This window comes from Copadichromis virginalis, linkage group LG12 (genome assembly GCF_057382275.1).
Source record: "Copadichromis virginalis isolate Kocher_CV1m ecotype Utaka linkage group LG12, C_Virginalis_male_GT1.1, whole genome shotgun sequence".
Taxonomy (NCBI): Eukaryota; Metazoa; Chordata; class Actinopteri; order Cichliformes; family Cichlidae; genus Copadichromis; species Copadichromis virginalis.
The window spans coordinates 1,533,241-1,554,027 of NC_140629.1; the positions used below are offsets into that span (position 1 = coordinate 1,533,241).

Here is a 20,787-nt window from a genome sequence, read left to right on the forward strand (position 1 = left end):
TGGGCCATGTTGGCCCAGTTCTCTTGTATGTTTGTATTTTGTTCCCTATTTAGGCCATGTTTCCTGAGTTGCCCTGTTGTGTTGTTCCCTAAGTGTTTTCCCTTCGTGGCTTTTACCCCCTGTGTGCCCCTCTGTGTATCTGTGAGCCCTCGTCTCTCCTTATGTTTTATTCCATGTTTCCCCAGCCCGTTATGTCTGTTTTCCCCGTGCTCTCTCTCCTCCTGTCTGAACCTCCGTACTTCCTGTTTGACTCTGCCCGTCTCCCGTCAGTGTTATGTTCACCCCGCCCTGTCTCGTTATGGTTATTTGTGTCAGCTGTGTTCCCCGTGTGTTCCCACTTTCCTCGTTAACCCTCTGTGTATTTCTGTCTGCGTCTCCCTCTGTTCGGCGTCGCGTTCTCCCTCATGTTGTGTGGATCTTCCTGTGTCTACCTGCGAGTGTTAGTTTACTTTTCCCCAGTTTAGTTTTGTATTTCCTGTGTTCTGCCGTGCCAGCATTAAAGCTGTGTTTCTCGAGTTCATCCCCGTGTCTGTGAGTTTTGCATTTGGGTCCTCCTCCTGCTTGCCACACAGCGATCCATGACACTTTACTGCAGATGCTACTATGGCTCTGCAGATTTTTTCTTTTATTTTAACCTATGTCGCCTCACCTTGAGGTTGGCAAATCTGTCTATCACTTTTTGGTGATCAACTCTCTCAAGCAGTTTAACAGTAAATGTTGTGCCTGTCACTGTTCCCTGTCTGTTTTCTTACCTGGTTCTTCCTGACCTTGTACTCTCTCCTCACGTTCCCCTCTTTCCTCGCTCCCTCTTTGGACTGACAATCATACACAAATAGATTGTATTCAATTAGATGAAAAAATGACATTAATATGAAAAAAATATATATATTAAGATCACTACAAAAAAAGTCCTCTCTCAGTGTACTTTCAACCAAAAGGCAAATAACCAAACCACATGAACATCTAATAAAAGATAAATATTGAAACACTGATCCAACATTATTCTTGATTGACGGATCATTTGTTCTTATACTTTTACCTGAATGTGGCTCCTGGGTTTAATATCAGCACATGCACATATGACAAAATAAACAACTTCTCTCATTCCATTTCAAACAGGACAGTGGTAACAACAGCAGGCTACAGACAATTTCAAGTTTTAGATTTTAAATAGGCTGTATGAATTTCAATGGGAGCAACAGGACGGTCAAATGTCGCTGATTTTACTACAGAGCAGGACGGATTGTAGGGCAGCAAACATCGTCGGAAAACACGTTTCCAACACTGCAGGTTACCTGGTGTAATGTTTTTCAGCTAAAAAGAAACATGGCCTGACTCCTACCTAACTGTAGAAAGAGTAACTGAAGGTTAAATGCAGCTAACATGTCCTGTTTTAAGCCAGGCACTTACACCTCCGCTCAACTGCGTCTCAGCCACCATCGCTCTGGCAGCAACGGCGCTAGAGCCAGAGTAGGGGAGAGGCGAGCTGGAACAAACCATTTTGGGAGAGGGGGGGTTATCTATACTTTTGTTGTTAAAATGTTACGTCTGAATCAAGTACTGAATGCTTTTTATATTTTTAGTAATGTGTCACACAAACAGCAAATATTGTCAAAAAAAGTAAGAAATCTTTGGGGGTGCTTTGATTCATTTGATCTTTCTATAATCTTTTTATAGAAATAGAAATATGGAAATGTACTGATAAGTGATCAGAATTATAATATTTCTGACTGAGACAAAATTTCCCCGATTCAAATCGAATCGAATCGTGGATTGAATCGATTTGGGATCTTGCGAATTGGAATCGAATCGATTCTAGAAATCAGTGACGATATCCAGCCCTAATTTTATATTTATTATATTATTTTTTCTATAATTGTTTATTATTTTTCAGTATTTTGTTATGTTATTAATTGGTATATGTATAGAGAATGCACATCGTTTGTTAAACATGCTTACATGCCACCATGTGGTTTAAGACATTTTGACCAGTTTTAAATATCAAGGTTTAAATGAAACATTTTGGCGGTTTCCAAAAACCAGCTGACATCATGGTGACAAAGTCTTGGAATGTTTTTAAATCTTTTATATTCAGTCTATCGAGTCAGGCCCTGTTCTTGAAATACATCTAACTTCAAGGCAGTCCTTTCTATATTCATCTCAAGTCTCCCCCAGTCTCTGTGATTGAACTCTAATCATTAATAGTTGGATCTTTTAATCCAACGAGGCAGAGTGACTCGTTTTCTAAGGCGTCTCTATCGCCGACTTTTTTCTTTTCCTTTTTCTTCCTCCAGATATGTGAGATAAATTCAGTCCGCAGCACTCACAGCACAATCGACATGTTTGTGTCAGATCTGCTGGAGCACAGCTGAAGTTACATTTCTTCATCCTCTCAGATGCTCATTTACACCACACCGCTTCCTAGACAGTGCTCTCTGTTATTGTAAGTGATGCATTAGGGAAATTCTGAAATAATGATCATATAAATATTTGTAATATTTTTTTGAGTGAAGTGGAACTTGAAATAAACATTATTCTTGTTTAAAACCCTTTTAGTAGACGACTCGTGATGAGATCTCACTGCTTTGTATAGGAATGTAAACTGGACTGGGTTGTTTCAGTCTTCATATATGACCTGTGCGCTGAACTGCAGGACTCTTACCTGCTTTTCACTGTGGAAAATAATGGCCCATAACCATTCTTAATTCTAGTTCATTATTGTATCACAGAGTGCTGTCAGTGCTGCTGGTTTGCTAAGGCGACAGCTTCACATCAGAGCTCTGAAACCTGAAACTGGACACATTTAAACATTCACTGCTACTCTCCCAGAGAGCAGATGTGGACATCAACTTAGTTTGACTCAGATTAAAGTGAACAGGTATTCTCAGTGTGTATCCTGTGTTCTAGCAGCCAAGGGTACAGCTGTGTTAAAGAGACTTAGCAAGTTAGAATCAAATAATGTTTATAGTTTTTTAAATCGCCAAATTAATAGGATAACGAATAATGAATTACAGTATTAATTGAAAGCATTTCAGGGAGTTTTTAGGACTTCCTGATAATAATGAATTACAGTCGTCCAGCCTGGAAGTAATAAATGCATGAACTAGTTTTTCAGCGTCACTCTGAGACAGGATATTTCTAACTTTAGAGATGTTGCACAAATGGAAGAACGCAGTCTTACATATTTGTTTAATATGTGCGTTGAAGGACATGTCCTGGTCAAAAATGACTCCAAGGTTCCTCACAGTGTTACTGGAGGCCAAGGTAATGCCATCCAGAGTAAGAATCTGCTTAGATACCATATTTCTAAGCTTTTCAGGGCCGAGTACAATAACCTCAGTTTGATCTGAATTAAGAAGCAGAAAGTTAGCGGCCATCCAGGTCTTTATGTCTTTGCTAAACTGAAACTAGGAACATAACTTGATCCCAACAATTTGTATTTTTATTTCCTGAGCTGCAGGCTCCATGCTCTCTAAGTGTTTGAGAGGAAAGATTAAATATTAAAAGCAGAATTCAAACATAGTCTACAGACAAACTTGAAATGAGCTCAGCCAGTACAGTTAGGGTCCTGTTTTAGGATCATATAGTAATGCTCACAGTAAGATAAAAAATAAAGACCACAGTGCCATCCAGTCCAGCCCAGTCCTTGGTGTGGCACAGGCAGCAGCATATACAACAACAAAAAGGAAAAACTACCCTATTCACACAGGGTCATTCTTTCAGAAATCAGCCAACTTGCATCTACATCTATATTACAAAGTTTGAACTTAGGAGGGCTGTGAATGTTTTCTTTGTATAAAAAAACCTCTGCCAGTGTGGCTGTGGCTACAATGTAGCTGCCATCACCAGTGTGTGAATGGGTGGATGACTGGATGTGTAAAGCACTTTGGGGTCCTTAGGGACCAGTAAAGCGCTATACAAATACAGGCCATTTTTTTTTTACCATTTAGAACATTTTTTGAAAATATAGTCAGCTGACTTGCTTTCAAACCAGTTTGACATTAAAATCTGAATAGAATAGGAATCAAAACTGTTGAAGACAAGTCCTTAAAACATGAACCAAAAGTCCATCACTCCTGCAAAGTTGTATATTTGGGTACACACTAATAAAAACACTGTCAGTGACAATTTCTCAATAAACAAATATGACAATTTGTAGCACAAAAAAATATCAGTTGATAGTCTGATCAATAGAGATAAAAGATTAGAGTTGTTTTGAGTTGAAACTCTAATTATAATGTTGAAAATAACTCTTAAATCGAATTTCCCAGAGGAACCCACCCGAGGGATTAATAAAGTTCTATCTAATCTAAATATTTTTATTTTTTATTTTTTAATATCTGCTCTCTTTCTCTCAAATCATGACACATTTACATTTTCTGATCAGACATGTGTGACCTGCCTCTGACTTTTATGACTCAAAGTTTGTACATATATAAAGATTTCTTTGCAATTGTAGCTTCACATTTCAAACACTTTTTTAGACATTTGAAAAACAAAAAACAAACAAAGCCTGACTTTCACTTGTTTGTCACACTGAAATCAAAGGCAGTGTTCAAACATGAATATGTTACAAGTATTACACACAAACCCCACCCCCACACCCCCACACTCCAGCTTTAATCTGATAAACCTGCTCTCGCTCCAGTTTCTGCCATGATGCCACTCATCAAAACTAAGCAGCTCTGTAAACAAGAAAATGACCAAAACACCATCAAACTATTAAAATAAAAGTCCAGAGTGACCAGGACAATAGTGCTAACCAGTACACCAGTGCAAAAATACCAGCCTTAAACTGACTAATTTACTTTACACTAATTATGAACAGATAATGAAACTATTTGTTTTACTGAACGCCAGCAAACTTTCTGTGTGAAGCCTTCTTGTTCCCTGTGCCTGTGTGGTTTCTCTCTCTGTACTGACTCATGTGTTAGGTTAACTGGTGAGTCTGTGTTTGCCATTGATAATGAGTGTGAGAGGCTGTCTGTGTGTTTGCCCTATGATGGGCGTCTTACCTGTCTATGCTGTTAAAGTCTGCCTGCCTGAAAGTTATGTTAGAACCTCGGTGACCCTGAATTAGATAACTGATTAAGAAAAGGGATGGATGATTATTTTAAAGATCCATCCATCTTCATCCGCTTTATCCGCCGCCGGGTTGCCGGGGCAGCAGCCTAAACGGGCAACCGTGGCTCAGGGGGTTGGGAATCGCATCTGTAACCGGAAGGTCGCCGGTTCGATCCCTGGGCTCTCTGTCCTGGTCGTTGTGTCCCTGGGCAAGACACTTTACCCTACTTGCCTACTGGTGTTGGCCAGAGGGGCCGATGGCGCGATATGGCAGCCTCGCTTCTGTCAGTCTGCCCCAGGGCAGCTGTGGCTACAACTGTAGCTGCCTCCACCAGTGTGTGAATGTGAGAGTGAATGAATAGTGGTATTGTAAAGCGCTTTGGGTGCCTTGAAAAGCGCTATATAAATCCAATCCATTATTATTATTATTATTATAAGCACAGAAGCCCAGACCTCCCTCTCCCCAGCCACCTCCTCCAGCTTATCCGGGGGAACACCAAGGTGTTCCCAGGCCAGCCGAGAGATATAATCTGTCCAGCGTGTCCTGGGTCTGCCCCGGGGCCTCCTCCCGGTGGGACATGCCTGGAATACCTCACCTAGGAGGCGCCCAGGAGGCATCCTTGTCAGATGCCCGAACCACCTCAGCTGGCTCCTTTCGATGTGGAGGAGCAGCAGCAGCTCTACTCTGAGCCCCTCCCGGATGGCTGAACTCCCCTATCTCTAAGGGAGAGGCCAGCCACCCTTCGGAGGAAGCTCATTTCCGCCACTTGTATCTGCAATCTCGTTCTTTCGGTCACTACCCACAGCTCGTGGCCATAGGTGAGGGTAGGGACGTAGATCGACCTGTAAATTGAGAGCTTCGCTTTTACACTCAGCTCCCTCTTCACCACGACGGACCGGTGCAGTGTCCACATCACTGCAGCCACAGCACCAATCCATCTGTCGATCTCCGGCTCCCTTCTCCCATCACTCGCGAACAAGACCCCGAGATACTTGAACTCCTCCACTTGGGGCAGGAACTCATCCCCAACCCGGAGTGGGCACTCCACCCTTTTCCAGCTGAGAACCATGGCCTCAGATTTGGAGGTGCTGATCCTCATTCCCGCTGCTTCACACTCGGCTGCGAACCATTCCAGTGCGAGCTGGAGGCTCCCACCCGATGAAGCCAACAGAACCACATCATCCGCAAAAATCAGAGATGAGATTCTGAGGCCACCGAAATGAAAGCCCTCCGCCACTTGGCTGCGCCTAGAAATCCTGTCCATAAAAATTATGAACAGAATCTGTGACAAAGGGCAGCCCTGGCGGAGCCCATCACCCACCGGGAACGAGTCCGACTTATTGCCGGCAATGCGAACCAAGCTCTTGTAACGGTTATATAGGGATCAAATGGCCCGTAGCAATGGGCCAGACACCCCATACTCCCACAACACCTCCCACAGGACACCCCGAGGGACACGGTCGAATGCCTTCTCCAAGTCCACAAAACACATGTAGACTGGTTGGGCAAACTCCCATGCACCCTCAAGTATCCTGGAGAGGATAAAGAGCTGGTCCAGTGTTCCGCGACCAGGACGAAAACTGCATTGTTCCTCCTGTATCCGAGGTTCGACTAGCGGACGAACTCTCCTTTCCAGCACCCTGGCATAGACTTTCCCAGGGAGGCTGAGGAGTGTGATCCCCCTGTAGTTGGAACACACCCTCCGGTCCCCCTTCTTAAAGATGGGGAACCGGATGGGGGCAGTACCTGTGGATCTGCCAATCCACAGGTACTGCCCCTGATCTCCACGTAACATTGTAGAGGCGCGTCAACCAGGACAGCCCAACAACGTCCAGAACCTTCAGGAACTCGGGGCAGACCTCATCCACATCAGGGGCTCTGCCACCAAGGAGTTGTTTAACTGCCTCAGTGACCTTGCCTCCGGAAATTGGCGGGTCATTCCCCTCATCCCCACACTCTGCTTCCTCCTCGGAAGACGTGTCAGTGGGATTAAGGAGGTCCTCGAAGTATTCCTTCCACCGCCTGACAATTTTCTCAGTCGAAGTCAGCAGCGCTCCGCCAGCACTATACACAGTGCAGGTAGAGCACCGCTTTCTCCTCCTGAGACGCCTGACGGTTTGCCAGAATCTCTTCGAGGCAGTCCGAAAGTCTTTTTCCATGGCCTCTCCGAACTCCTCCCCCACCCGAGTTTTTGCTTCAGCCACTGCCTGAGCCGCATTCCGCTTGGCCTGTCGATACCTGTCGGCTGCCTCCGGAGTCCCACAGGCTAACCAAGCCTGATAGGACTCCTTCTTCAGCCTGGTGGCTCCCTTCACCTCTGGTGTCCACCATTTGTTTCGGGGATTACCACCACGGCAGGCACCAACCACCTTGCGGCCGCAGCTCAATGCAGCAGCTTCGGCAATGGAGATGCTGAACATGGTCCATTCGGTCTCAATGTCCCCAGTCTCCCTCGGAATGCTGTTGAAGCTCTGCTGGAGGTGTGGGTTGAAGATCTCGCGGACTGGGGCCTCTGCTAGACGTTCCCAGCACACCCTCACTACGCGTTTAGGTGCACCAGGTCTGTCCAGCGTCCTCCCCCGCCACCTGATCCAACTCACCACCAGGTGGTGATCAGTTGACAGCTCAGCCCCTCTCTTTACCCGAGTGTCCAGAACATATGGTCGCAGGTCTGGTGATACGATTACAAAATCGATCATCGACCTACGGCCTAGAGCGTCCTGGTGCCACGTGCACTTATGGACACTCTTATGTTCGAACAAGGTGTTCGTTATGGCCAAACTGTGATTTGCACAGAAGTCCAATAACAAAGCACCGCTCGGGTTCAGATCAGGGAGGCCGTTCCTCCCAATCATGCCCCCCCTCCCTCCCCCCCAGGACTCTATGAAGGCTGGGTACTCTGAACTGCCACTCGGCACATAAGCGCAGATGACAGTCAGGACCCGTTCCCCAACCCTAAGGCGCAGGGAACAAACCCTCTCATCCACCGGGAAAAACCCCAACGTACCGGCAGCAAGCCGAGGGGATATTAGAATACCCACCCCAGCCCGCCGCCTCTCTCCAGGGGCAACTCCAGACTGAGACAGAGTCCAGCCCCTCTCCAGGAGACTGGTTCCAGAGCCCAAGCCATGCGTAGAGGTGAGCCCGACTATATCTAGCCAGTACCTCTCAACCTCACGCACTAACTCAGGCTCCTTCCCCACCAGAGAGGTGACATTCCATGTCCCGATTGCCAGTCTTGGCAGCCGGGGATCAGTCCATCAGGGCCTCCGCTCCTGGCTGCCGCCCGGCACACAATGCACCCGACCCCTATGGCGCCTCCTGCGGGTGGTGGGCCTACGGGAGGATGGGCCCATGCCTATGCCTGGCTCCAGGCCCTATCCCGGGCAGGGTAAACTGTTCTCTCGATGTTTTCTTCATAAGGGTCTTCTAAATCGCTCTTTGTCTGGTCCCTATTTTAAAGATATTTTTGTCAAATTTAATCACAACAGAAAGACTCAAACATAGACTTGGGAAGCTAATACAAGTATACAAATGAATGAGTAAAAATAAACAGATTAATCGGTTAAACAGGTGACTGAGAGCCAGGCTTGCAGGCAGTCTTGCTTGGAGCAAACACAGTGTTTGTTCTGGTATTCTCACAGGAACACCAGAAGATGGAGGGAAGAGTGAGGAGGGTGAGAAAGAGGAAAGGAGGGCAGAGTGGCACCAAAGACAGAGGATGGAATATCTTTGATCAAAACATGAAATATTTCAATTAAAAACTATTTATATGGCAGTTGAAAACAAGCCCTGGTACATTAAAATCAAAGAGTGGTACCTGATGCTTTTATGTGTTGGAGCCCACCTGTACCTAACTTAATTCACTGAACATATTTCAGAATGGCTCAAAATGTCTATACAGGGTCTCAGAGTGGATTGTAGGGCATTATATCCATGTTCTGGGACGGACTGATACATCTTGAGGAACTCAAAGTGCTCACGAGCATGGTTGCTTCCATTATTAAGAAGCCCAGATGTCCTCTTATCACCCAGTAACTCAGTATCCCAGTATGCCGTGGTCAGGGTGGCTTTAGCTCAAGAGGTGGAGCAAGTCATCTACAACAGGGAGAGACCCCTGACAGGACCTCACACGGGGAAGGTCCTCTATCATGATTGGTTAAAGGACGCAGGGACAGAAGACAGAAGAAAAGCAGGGAAAGCAGGCCGTGAACAGGAAAAATCACAGCATACAGGACACTGACAACAAGTTAGCATTAAATGTAGTAGCACCACAGAAACACTGGTGTGTGTCTACAGGAGGATCACCTGTTTAAGCCCTAACGATAGGCTTTATGAAAAAAGAAAGTTTAAAGCCTGAAAGTAAAAAGAACATCTCCCTTCTAAATCCAAACTCGGAGCTCGTTCCACAGGAAAGCTCTCCCAGTTTATTTATGGAATCTCCTGGAAACACAAGCACACACTTTGAGAGCCCAGTTATTTATTGGCACAGTATCATTTTATGGGGTCTTTGTCAGTAGAAGACTTTGTCAGTACTGCAGTAGTGCATGCATGCAAGAATTATAACGAAATGTCTATATACAGATACAGTAGTAGTAAAAATCTAGAGAGCATCTTAGAAATAAACACACTGCTCAAAAGAAGTAACAGTTTTTAATCAGAGTATGATTCAATTACATTCAATTTTATTTATATAGTGCCAAAATCACGACAACAGTTGTCTGGAGGTGCTTTATATTGTAAAGACTACAATATTTAAACATGTTGATCTGGTTAGTTAGCAGAGGGGCTGTTACTCAGTTTCAGCTGCTTCAGTGTTAATAAAGCTAACAGGACAGTTAGGATGGGAACACTGAGACAACTTGTCATGCAGGTTGGGAATTCTGGATACAGAAGTTATAGGCTGTTTATTACAGGCAGAAAGTCTTTTTGTAGACAGGAGCTCCGGTGTGTTGTTGATGGGAGGTCCGTCTGCTTTCAGTGATTTGGCTCCTTTGGCTCAGAGTTGGCTTTTACACCTCTAAATGGTTCTTCATTTGGAGCTTTTTATTTTAGCCTAATTTAGCAATGATGAATTCTTTATGTGTTGGAAACTAGATTTTATTCAGTGTTTTTGTACGATATTTCTTTTCATGCGTTTAATAGGGAGAAAATAAATGGTTTTGAGGCCTGGACAAAACAGTCTTTTGCCCTCCACCATGGAAAATGACTGAAAATAAGGCAGATCTTCATTTTACAAATTCTGCACTCAGCTTTGCTGTCACCTGGATCACTGAAATGCAGCTTGTTGCTGCTACTTTCCATTTTTTCTTATTTCTTCACTTGTTTCTTGCATTTAAACCAGGCCCCTTTTCTCTCTGTAGAGAGAGCCAGTGGCTTGTACCACTACACTTACTGTCTTCTGAATCTCTTGGTTTTCTCACATAATAATATGATCCTAGTCTGTCTTTGTACGTGACTGCCACACCTGACTACATGGAGTCTTTGCATGTGGCTCTGCCCAATGGGGTCAACTTTTATTCACCACAAAGAGCAGGCTCATTCGTGAACAACACATCAGTGCTATTGGGGCAGACAGGTAATCCACTCCACAAATCTGACTCCTCTGAATCCAGCTGTATTTGCTCAGCAGTTTGTCTCCGTGTAGCCTCTGAACACAGCAGACTTAGGTAAGTAAACATTCTTTCTCAGGGGACTCACAAACACAGAGTGAGTATCTGCCAGCTTGTGACCAGAACTAGCTGGTGGTCGAAGGATGCTGTCAAGCTGAAGAAACACTGCTGTGACTCGGGGGGAACTGGCAGGTACCAGAAGGCTTGAGTGTGGTTATGGCAGGAGCTAAAGCAAGAAATCAGGTACGGGAGGATTTCAGTGAAATTATGAAATAAGACTTTGTCATGTACACTGAACTGGACTCAAATGCAGGACTCGAGAATCACAGTCAATCTGAATAGGGCTCCAGGGATCCAGGGATGGAGAAACAGACATCTGATATCCAACACTCTTCCCTCAGAAGCACTCACAGTCAGGCAGGCTCACCATCCAGGAGGGAAATCCAGGGAAGGTCTGTACATGGGAAGGAGAAACAATGTTAGAGTTCAGAGACGAGAAAGCGAGCTACAGACAAAAGCAAACAATGACAGATAGTAAGAGGGAGAGAGAGAAAACAAACCTTAGTGGAAGCCAGGGAGGACAGGAGGACCATGACAGAGTTTTTGCTTGGCCTTGATGAGATTCTGCCAAAATGTCAGGTGAATTAGGAGGAAGAAGCATTGCTCACATTGTGCAGAGTGGGGAGTGCTGCTGACTTCAAATGAGGACGTAGTCGGGCAAAGGAAGGAATACTTAAGGGTCTAATTAATTAATCTAATTAATTCACAGTTGCAATATCCTTAGAGGAAGCAGAGTATGGGGATGGGGGGGATGGCTCACTCATCCATGAGGGTGAGGTGGAAAGAAAAGAGTCTGGACCTCTTTGACTTTTGTGAAGATGTTTCATCCAAGAAGCTTCTTCAGTTGTAAGTTTAATTAGTGGAGAGTCTCAGATTTGTAAGCCCTACTGGGAGTGTCCCCATCATGGACCTAGTATTGATCCTCTGCCTCATCACACGAGCCAAGGCACGAGTCACAATCAGCCAAGGTTTCAGGTGGACCCACTGTAAGACCTAACCCCACCCTATGATGTGACTTACTGAGATCAGATATCCCAGCGTGTGAGTGGGTGTTAAGGTGTCTGGATTATAGATGGCAGACAGTTGGTGTCATAAGCCCCGCCCTCTGTTCAAAGATGGTCGCTCACAGTGGACATAAATGGCTTCTCTTACTCCTCTTTCAAACCATCTGTCTTCTCGGTCCAACATGTCAACATTGACATGCTCAAAGAGTGACCTGTGACCTTTAGATGCAGATGGACTGCTGAGTCTTGTCCTGTGGAGGTGGCTCTTCTATGTTGTGCCATGCGCTTGTGAAGTGGCTGTTTGGTTTCTCCTATGTAGAGGTCTGGGCATTCCTTGCAGCACTGCACAGCTACATTGCATTGTTAAGTTTGTGTTTGGGATGAACCAGTTTGTGTCTGAGTGTGTTGCTGGGTCTGAAGTAAACTGGGATGTCGTGCTTGGAGAAAACTCTCAAAGTTTCTCTGATAAACCTGCTACATAAGAGATGACAGTGTTGTTCTGTTTGTCCTTCTGATTCCCCCTCGCTGGTGTCTGGTCTTCTTTTCTGTGCCTCTTTGCTGACTTTAAGAACGCCCATTTAGGATAGCCGCATGTTTTGAGTGCTTCCTTTACATGTGTGTGTTCCTTCTTTTTCCCTTCAGGCTTAGAGGGAACATGTTCTGCCCGGTGGTGTAGGGTCCTAATTACTCCAAGTTTGTGTTCCAGAGGGTGATGGGAGTCAAAGAGGAGGTACTGGTCCGTGTGTGTGGGCTTCCGGTAAACTTCGATGTTGAGATTTCCATTCTCCTCAATGTGCACAGCGCAGTCCAGGAAAGGCAAACAGTTATCTTTTGTGTCTCCTCTGGTGAACTTGTTTTTATCCACTTACTTAATGTGCGCAGTGAAGGATTCCACTTCTTGTGTCTTGATTTTGACCCAGGTGTCGTCCACATATCTGTACCAGTGGCTGGGTACTCTTCCTTTAACAGAGCCAAGAGCCTTCCTTTCCACTTCCTCAGTGTAAAGGTTGGCTACAATAGGTGACACGGGGGAGCCCATGGCACAGCCATGAGTACGTCTGTAGAAACCCTGTGGTGGTAAAGCAGAGGTCTAACACTGTGCACAGCTGATCAGGGGTGAAGCGGCCTCTGTTTTCTAAGACATACTGCCTTGCACTACCAACCAGTGGTGGAAATTGCCTGCAACACTGGAAGTGGATGTTTTCAAAAGAAAGGGAAATACATGTACATGGAACCCATAATACCATTGTTACCTCAGTGCAAATGAACTAGCTTTGTAAAGTCTGCAACTTCACCCATTACAGAGATTGAACTAATTGAAACATAAGAGATTATGGCATGGTTATCTCGCTCAAAGTTAGTCCTGTCCTGTCTCCATCCTGATTGCTCTTGCTGATGTTGATGTATGCCCAGCCAAAATGTAAAAAAGCCAAATGTAAAGTATCTTCCTTCACATGGTCATGGGGAAAACAAGGACAAGAATAAGCCTCGGAGAGGCTTGAACTAGGAAGTGAACAAACACAGAGAAAACTGCAGACAAACTGTTCAAAATGTTCTCAAGCTGAAGAGTGAACTTGGAGACCTACAGCTTATTGGTCAGGGTTCTCCAAGAAAGGTGGCCTGCACTATTCAGGGATGCTCAGGTAAGGTTTTTTCCTTACCATCAAGAACTCTGTCCACTGATGTCTATCTTGGACAGTTCCTCCCGTTGTCCTTTTCCTTATTTACTAGACTAAAGAAGAGTTCAGTCATATCACAACAGTTTCCTTGGAGGAGACACCTGGATACCCCCCAAGGTTTCATTCTTACAACATGATGGAAATAGAGCTATCACTGTCAGAGCCAGCTTGTTACGATTGTGAACACTGGGTCTGTGCAGCAAGAAGGGACCAGCAGGCTGTGTTCAACAAACAACAAAACAAAACCGTAAAATCCAGTATCATGACCGATCGATATAGTGAGGCTCGGTATCTGGCCTTTCTGTGTCAGTCAGCCACTGTCCCAGAGCCGGTGCTGATTTTTTAAAACTGAAGCTTCCTTAATATGGTAGGAGCTCAGTAGTTGCTGCTAGCTCAAAGCTGTGTAAGGTTCATACTGGTGAGAACCCAGATGGTCCAGGTCGTCATCACGCAGGCACTGAGAAGTACTACTCAGCTGTATTTCCACCATTTTATTCAAGGGAAACAGAGTGAGGCACAGCTCCCTGTGGGGTGAAACAAAGCTAATGGTTAGTCAGGAGCTGGCTTGTGCTCACTGCTCGTGTCTTTCTTTGTCTTTATTGATAATAAGGTGTGTACCAGTACCAGTGTGACAAGTAAGTGCTACAATTCCTTTGTGCGTCTCATTCATTCCCACAATCTCTCTAAAAACTAATCCCCTTTTCCCTTTCAGATTTTCCCAGAGAAGTCTGTGTCATCTCTGTCTGTTTTAATACACGACCACTGCAAATAAAGTCTGCATTCACTTCAAACTTGTGTTTGTGAGTCCGTGCCTCGAGTCGACCCTTTGGCTCGACCTGACTGAACAATCTGGCTAAATTATGGAGCCTGCAGACTCTGCCTTCGCTCGTTAGGGAGCATGATGAACACGGGCAGGTGCAGCTCTGCATTGCTTTCAGCTCCTGCTGCGACCCCAGCTCCATCACCTAAACCTCCATGTCTCTCTCTTGTCCCCTTGGTCCATGTCCTCAATGAGGTTTTCAGTAAGCATCAAGCACTGTCACTTCCACCTCACCATCCCAATGAAACTGCGCCGTTGATCTCCTCACTCCCCTCAACAAACACTTAGAGGTGGGGATAATAAGACTATCATCTTCTCCAGTATGCACTGGCTTATTTTTTGTAGGTCATGCTGAATCATGCATTGACTACGGGGTTCTGCTAATGTCCTCTGCTTTTGAGCCTTTTCACTAGATTAGATCTGCAAAATGCCTATCATCTATTAAGAATGAGACAAGGCACTGAGTGGAAGGCCGTGTTCAACACTCCCATAGGTCACTATGAGTACCTGTTGATGCCCCTCGGGCTGACAGATGCACCCGCCATTTTCCAGACACTTGTTAATGATGCTTTAAGAGACTCTTTGAATCTGTTCGTTTTTGTCTGTGTAGATGTTCTAATTTTCTCGAAGACCCGAGCTGAACATACTAATCATGTGCGCCTGGTGCTCTAGCATCTACTGGAAAACAAACTGTTTGTGAAAGCAGAGAAGTGTAAGTTTCACACCACTTCATGACATTTCTGCTTTATTCAATTGAAAGTGGATTGATGAAGACAGAGCCAGAAAAAGGGCAGTTGTGGAGTGGCCTACTTTCTCCAAGCAATTACAGAGATTTCTTGGTTTTGCTAACTTCTGTTGCCATTTCATCAAAGGCTACAGTCGCATTGCTGCACCTCTAACTAAACTCGCCTCACCTTCCAGGGAGTTTTTGTGGTCCATGGAAGCAGTTCAAGCCTTTAAGGAGCTCAAAACCAGGTTCAGTTCAGCACCGGTCGTGTGTAGGTGGATGCTTCAGCTTTAGAGGAACACCAACACTGGCTGGAAGAGGCTGAACGACCATTTATTGTTTGAAGAATCTCTCTGCCTAATCACCCTTGAATTGGGCTGCCCAACCCACTGTTTGTTCCCTCATCTGTTTGCTCCCAGGTCCTGCAATATACCCCGTGGTAAGCTGCACCATCTCATTACTCAAGCGCACCTTTTGGTGGCCCTCTCTAGAAAAAGACACCAGCGAATATGTATACCACCCTGTGACACCTGTGCGCACGACAAGAGCCATCATCAGCCACCTTCAGGACTCTGATTAGCAATCCCTGTTCAGCCGGGGTCACACATCACAGTGGACCTCACTGGCTTGGCATGGTTTACCCTTTGGTGTTGTTTTGTATCAAGGCCTGCAGCTCGTGGGCTGCAGTACAAAAAGCTTTTTAAGGCTTTCCATGGTTATCTGGTTATCATCCTCAATCTAATGGTCAAACTGAACAGACAAATCAAGAGCTGGAGGCAGCGTCATCTCTTCTAACCCTGCTTCTTGGTGTAAATAGAATATGCACATAACACTCTCACCTCCTCAAAAGGATTGTCCCCTTTCAAGGCCTCTTAAGGGTACCAGCCCCGACTTCTCTCCCTGCAGGAGACAGAGGTAGCTGTCGGTGCAACATCTCCTGCCAAAGAATCTGGAGACAAAGGCTGCCTTCCTGCGTGCAGTGGAATAAACCACTGGGTTGCTGACCAGAGGAGGTCTCCAGCGCCACAGTATGCGGTTACGTGAGAAGGTTTGGTTATCCTCTGCGGACATTCCTCTCTAGTGCATGTCAAAGAAACTGGCCCCGTGCTACTTGGGACCATTTCCCATTGAGGAAATCAGCACTGGGCTGGTTGTTGCTGTTCTGTGTTTTCCTCTGTGAGCCAGTGTGTCCCTGGTAGAGCTGAGGCCCTCTCCCAGCATTGCCTTCATCAGGTTGGTGTTTCTAAAGCTGCAGTTGCGCACCCATTCTCTGGCAGATTGTACTATCTCTGTGGTAACACCTGGTTTCCTCAATTAGCTACTGTCTTTATTTATTCTGAGCCTCTTTTTAACCTGTCTGTGTGTGATCTCCAGCGCCTGTTCTTCACCGCTCACCACCTCAGCCATTCGGGTGATGTGCTTCACCCAAGCTCTGCAGCCCCTCTGATGTGTGCTGCAGCTGCCAGCCCCTGTCTCCTCGTACCAGTGTGACAGTTAAGTGCTACAATTATTTTGTGCGTCTCACTCATTTCTCTCATTCACTCTAAAATGCTAATACCCTTTTCCCTTCATTTTCAGATTTGTTTAGATGCTGTAAATAAAGTCACTTCAAACTCATGTTTCCGAGTTCACTCCTTGAATCCACCCTTCGGCTCGACCTGTGAGTATGCTGTGTCTTGTATTTTGGTTTTCTTTTGTCATCCAGTTCCAGAGAAAGATATTCATTAATGTAGAGGTGCAACAATCTATCAAATAACTGATTCTCCATTGTCAACAATTCTTATATTCAATTCATCGGCATAAATGTAAAAGAGTCTAAGAACTCTGATTCTGGGTTTTAAAATAAGTGATTTTTTTCTCCTTCAGGAACTAAACTAAATGTCACGGCTGGCGGAGTGAGCCGTGTGGAGTGGAGGAAAAGGAGGACCCAAAATGCAGCAAACTGATGATACGAGTGAAGTTTATTTACACGGTGGCAGTGGCAAAAACAGGCAATGAAGCATGAGTAATGACAAACCTAAACTGGGAGAAACTAAAGAGCAAACCTGAAATCTTACAAAACGGAGAGCGGAGCAGAGAGACGCAGACCAAGGACCAGGATACCAAGAAACACAGACGAGCCGACAACGAACACAGACCGACACCCACTATATATACACACACACACACACACACACACACACACACACACACACACACACACACACAAGGTAATCGGGTAATCGCACACAGGAGGGAAGAACAGCTGATCTGAATACACATGACTGGAGGACACAAGCTGAACACAATGACAACAGACACAGACTTTCAGAACAAAACAGGAAATCTAGAACCGAACCGGACACAAGGGGGGAGGACACAGAATAACTAGACAGAGGGAAATAATCACAAAACACAAAACGCTGGGTCAACGACCCAGGACCATGACACTAAATATCGTGTATTTGTGGGGAAAATGATTTTTGTGATTAGTCTAGGAGAGTAATCATTGCACTTCTACTTTGCTGTTCAATCAATTTGCACACACTCAAAAAACAGATTCAGGTCCTCCTTTCAAAGAACACATGCAAATTATGTTAGTTGTTCACAAATGCAATTAAAAAATACCAAATTAATTTGATTTTCTTTGTGTAAACCTAAAATTATTCAAAACCAGCAGAGGCTGATTCTGAACACAAAATGAATGAGTTTGTTGGGGCACTGGGGGTAGGAGGAGTACATTTTTGCACTTAAGTATTTGTAAACTCAAAGAAATCAATTCAAGCCCCTCTTTAAGCTTAAACATTATTTTTAATCTCATTCAACGCAAATGTAGCACTCCAGCGTTACTGCAATTATTATTCGTGTGGTGAACCTAAATTATTTTCTCTCAAAGCAGTCTTTGTCACAAGAACACAAAGTTACTGAGTTACACAACGGTCCGCCTTCTTTGAAAATTTTGCGCTCTTTCAGGATCACCTAAATGAATGCAGCTGCTCTTGGCCTCTCTGTACTTTTTGGATAAAACTACACCTTCAGGTAAGGTAACATATTATTTTTCCATATATCCAATTGTGTATTTCTTTATCAGCTAAATCTATAATGCTATTTATCATAGAAGCTTGTAACAGTTGTTTTTTGAACTTTTGGTGGTGCTACCATTCTCTTCTCTGCTTGAATACTATTTTTTTTTTTTGACAATATAGCCAGGTCTTTTCAAAAGTGCCTTGTTTTAGAGGAGAAATTGTGTAGCTGCCAACTTTTAAGTCGGAGCGTGTGCTAGCTTATTAGCAGCTAGCCATTGTGCTCAATGAAAGATGATGTCCTATAGCTAACTTCTTTCTTACTGTTTTCTTTTTATAATCTAAAAATTATGTATTCTGTGTTTATTATTATATGCCATTTTCTAGTAGAAAGTATTGTTTTGAGGTGTCTTTAAAAGCACTACATAGTTTACTGAGGGTGCTACCAAAAGCGAACCATGTGGCCGGAAGAGTAACTGCAGGCAGCACAATGCGCACTCCCATGACGTTCAAACCTATTTCTTATTATAAAAGATTTCGGCTACGTCCACACTTACACAGGTATTTTTGAAAACGGAGATTTTCCGTTTTCGTTTTAAAAAATAATCCCGTCCACAGGTAAACGCAAAAATGAAGGAAAACGCTGCTAGGAACATGCCAAAGCAACAGGTGGCGCTATATTCCTAAACTCAGCTACAAACAGTTTAGGTCTTGACAAACTTCACTGATGGTTCAAATGTTTAGCAACTTTCAGTGTGTTGATTCAGCAGTCTGTATTTAAACTTCTAGTTTATTATATTTATGTATGTTTTATTTCCAGGTGAATGCAGAGTTCCTGCAGATCACTACAAAACCCCTGCAGGCGAAGTTCTTGGCTCAGCTGGACAATTTAACAGACAAGCTGATGCAAAATTTTCAGGGGAGCAAAGGAGCAAAGGGCCAAAAGATCAAGGATATCATGGCGATCAGTAGTTTGGTCGGTACTAATGATAAACCCATCAATTAAATGCAATCAATCAATTCCATTTTTTTCACCATTTTTTTTCCACCCTTGCATTAGTATGATGACATCGACATAAAGAGGGAGCATACTCTTAAAAGCCTGGTGATCTACTTTAATGAAGATCCAGACCTACTGTTCAAGGAGTATCTGGTACGCTTATCACACCTTCTTTTCTAGATTCAATTTGAGTTAGGTTCATCGCACACAAAATCCTCATATATTCAAAAGAGACAATATAATTGTGAAATATGTATTATTCTTAATAGTCATTGTTGAAACTTGCACTGGAGAGCACTTTTTAAGGGGACAGTTTCAGCAAAAATTCAATTGTTCATTCTTTTGGTGCTGCCATGTAGGTATCTACTGCCTCTATAAACACAGTAAATGTGGACAAAACATTCATCCATTTTCTGTCAGTGTTTCAATTCAGTTTATTTATATAGCGGTATATCACAACAACAGTCATCTCAAGGCACTTCAGAAAGTAAACACTCCAGTGGAGTTCAGTTTATTATGCCAATTAGTAAAAAGTCTTCATTATAAGGAACACAGCAGATTGCATCAAGACACTAACTAGTGTCACTGCCATTACAGCAGTCTCCTGGTTTCAGGAATAATGTGCATAAAACAAGCTGTTTCAAAAGGTTCCCAATTGTGATGAAATAAGGGAAATTGACCCAGCCCACACACACACACACACACACACACACACACACACACACATATATATATATATAAAAAAAAAAAAACACCCAGCACGCCCCTGCGGGCGGTTTATCCTTCAAGCTCGGGTCCTCTACCAGAGGCCTGGGAGCTTGAGGGTCCTGCGCAGTATCTTAGCTGTTCCCAGGACTGCGCTCTTCTGGACAGAGATCTCCGATGTTGTTCCCGGGATCTGCTGGAGCCACTCGCCTAGCTTGGGAGTCACCGCACCTAGTGCTCCGATTACCACGGGGACCACCGTTACCTTCACCCTCCACATCCTCTCGAGCTCTTCTCTGAGCCCTTGGTATTTCTCCAGCTTCTCGTCTTCCTTCTTCCTGATGTTGCTGTCATTCGGAACCGCTACATCGATCACTACGGCCGTCTTCTTCTGTTTGTCTACCACCACTATGTCCGGTTGGTTAGCCACCACCATTTTGTCCGTCTGTATCTGGAAGTCCCACAGGATCTTAGCTCGGTCATTCTCCACCACCCTTGGGGGCATCTCCCATTTTGACCTCGGGACTTCTAGGTTATACTCAGCACAGATGTTCCTGTACACTATGCCGGCCACTATATATATATATATATATATATATATATATATATATATATATATATATATATATATATATATATATATATATATATATATATATATATATATATATATATATGTATATATATATATATATATATATGTGTGTGTGTGTGTGTGTGTGTGTGTGTGTGTGTGTGTGTATTTATGTATATGTGTGTGTATTTATGTATATGTGTGTGTATTTATGTATATGTGTGTGTATTTATGTATTGTTGGGTTGTTTCAAATCTTCAGTGACTGCCATACTATGGTGTGAATTGCAATGTTTAGTAGGTTATCATTGTGAATTTGCAAGTGTCACTATAAATATATACAATGATTCTGAAGTGAAATCTGATTTTACAGATTCCAGTTTGTTTTCAGTATTGCCTAGTAGTACAGAGGTGTGTGCTATTCAGATTTGACATTCATTACAAATGTACGTCAGCACTTTTTTGTGAGCACTTTGATTTTTGTTAAGGTTGATTTGACCATGTGACATGTATGTTTATTTACAAAATATTCTGTTTCTG

At 44.0% G+C, this 20,787-nt stretch overlaps 1 long non-coding RNA gene across 1 annotated transcript; it reads left to right on the top strand.

Moving 5' to 3' along the window:
• Positions 1–17,517: 17,517 nt before the first annotated feature.
• Positions 17,518–19,551, top strand: LOC146696219 (uncharacterized). The gene is made up of 3 exons (XR_014923080.1): positions 17,518–17,985; positions 18,790–18,945; positions 19,030–19,551. It is a non-coding gene; the product is annotated as an uncharacterized LOC146696219 (long non-coding RNA).
• Positions 19,552–20,787: the final 1,236 nt, after the last annotated feature.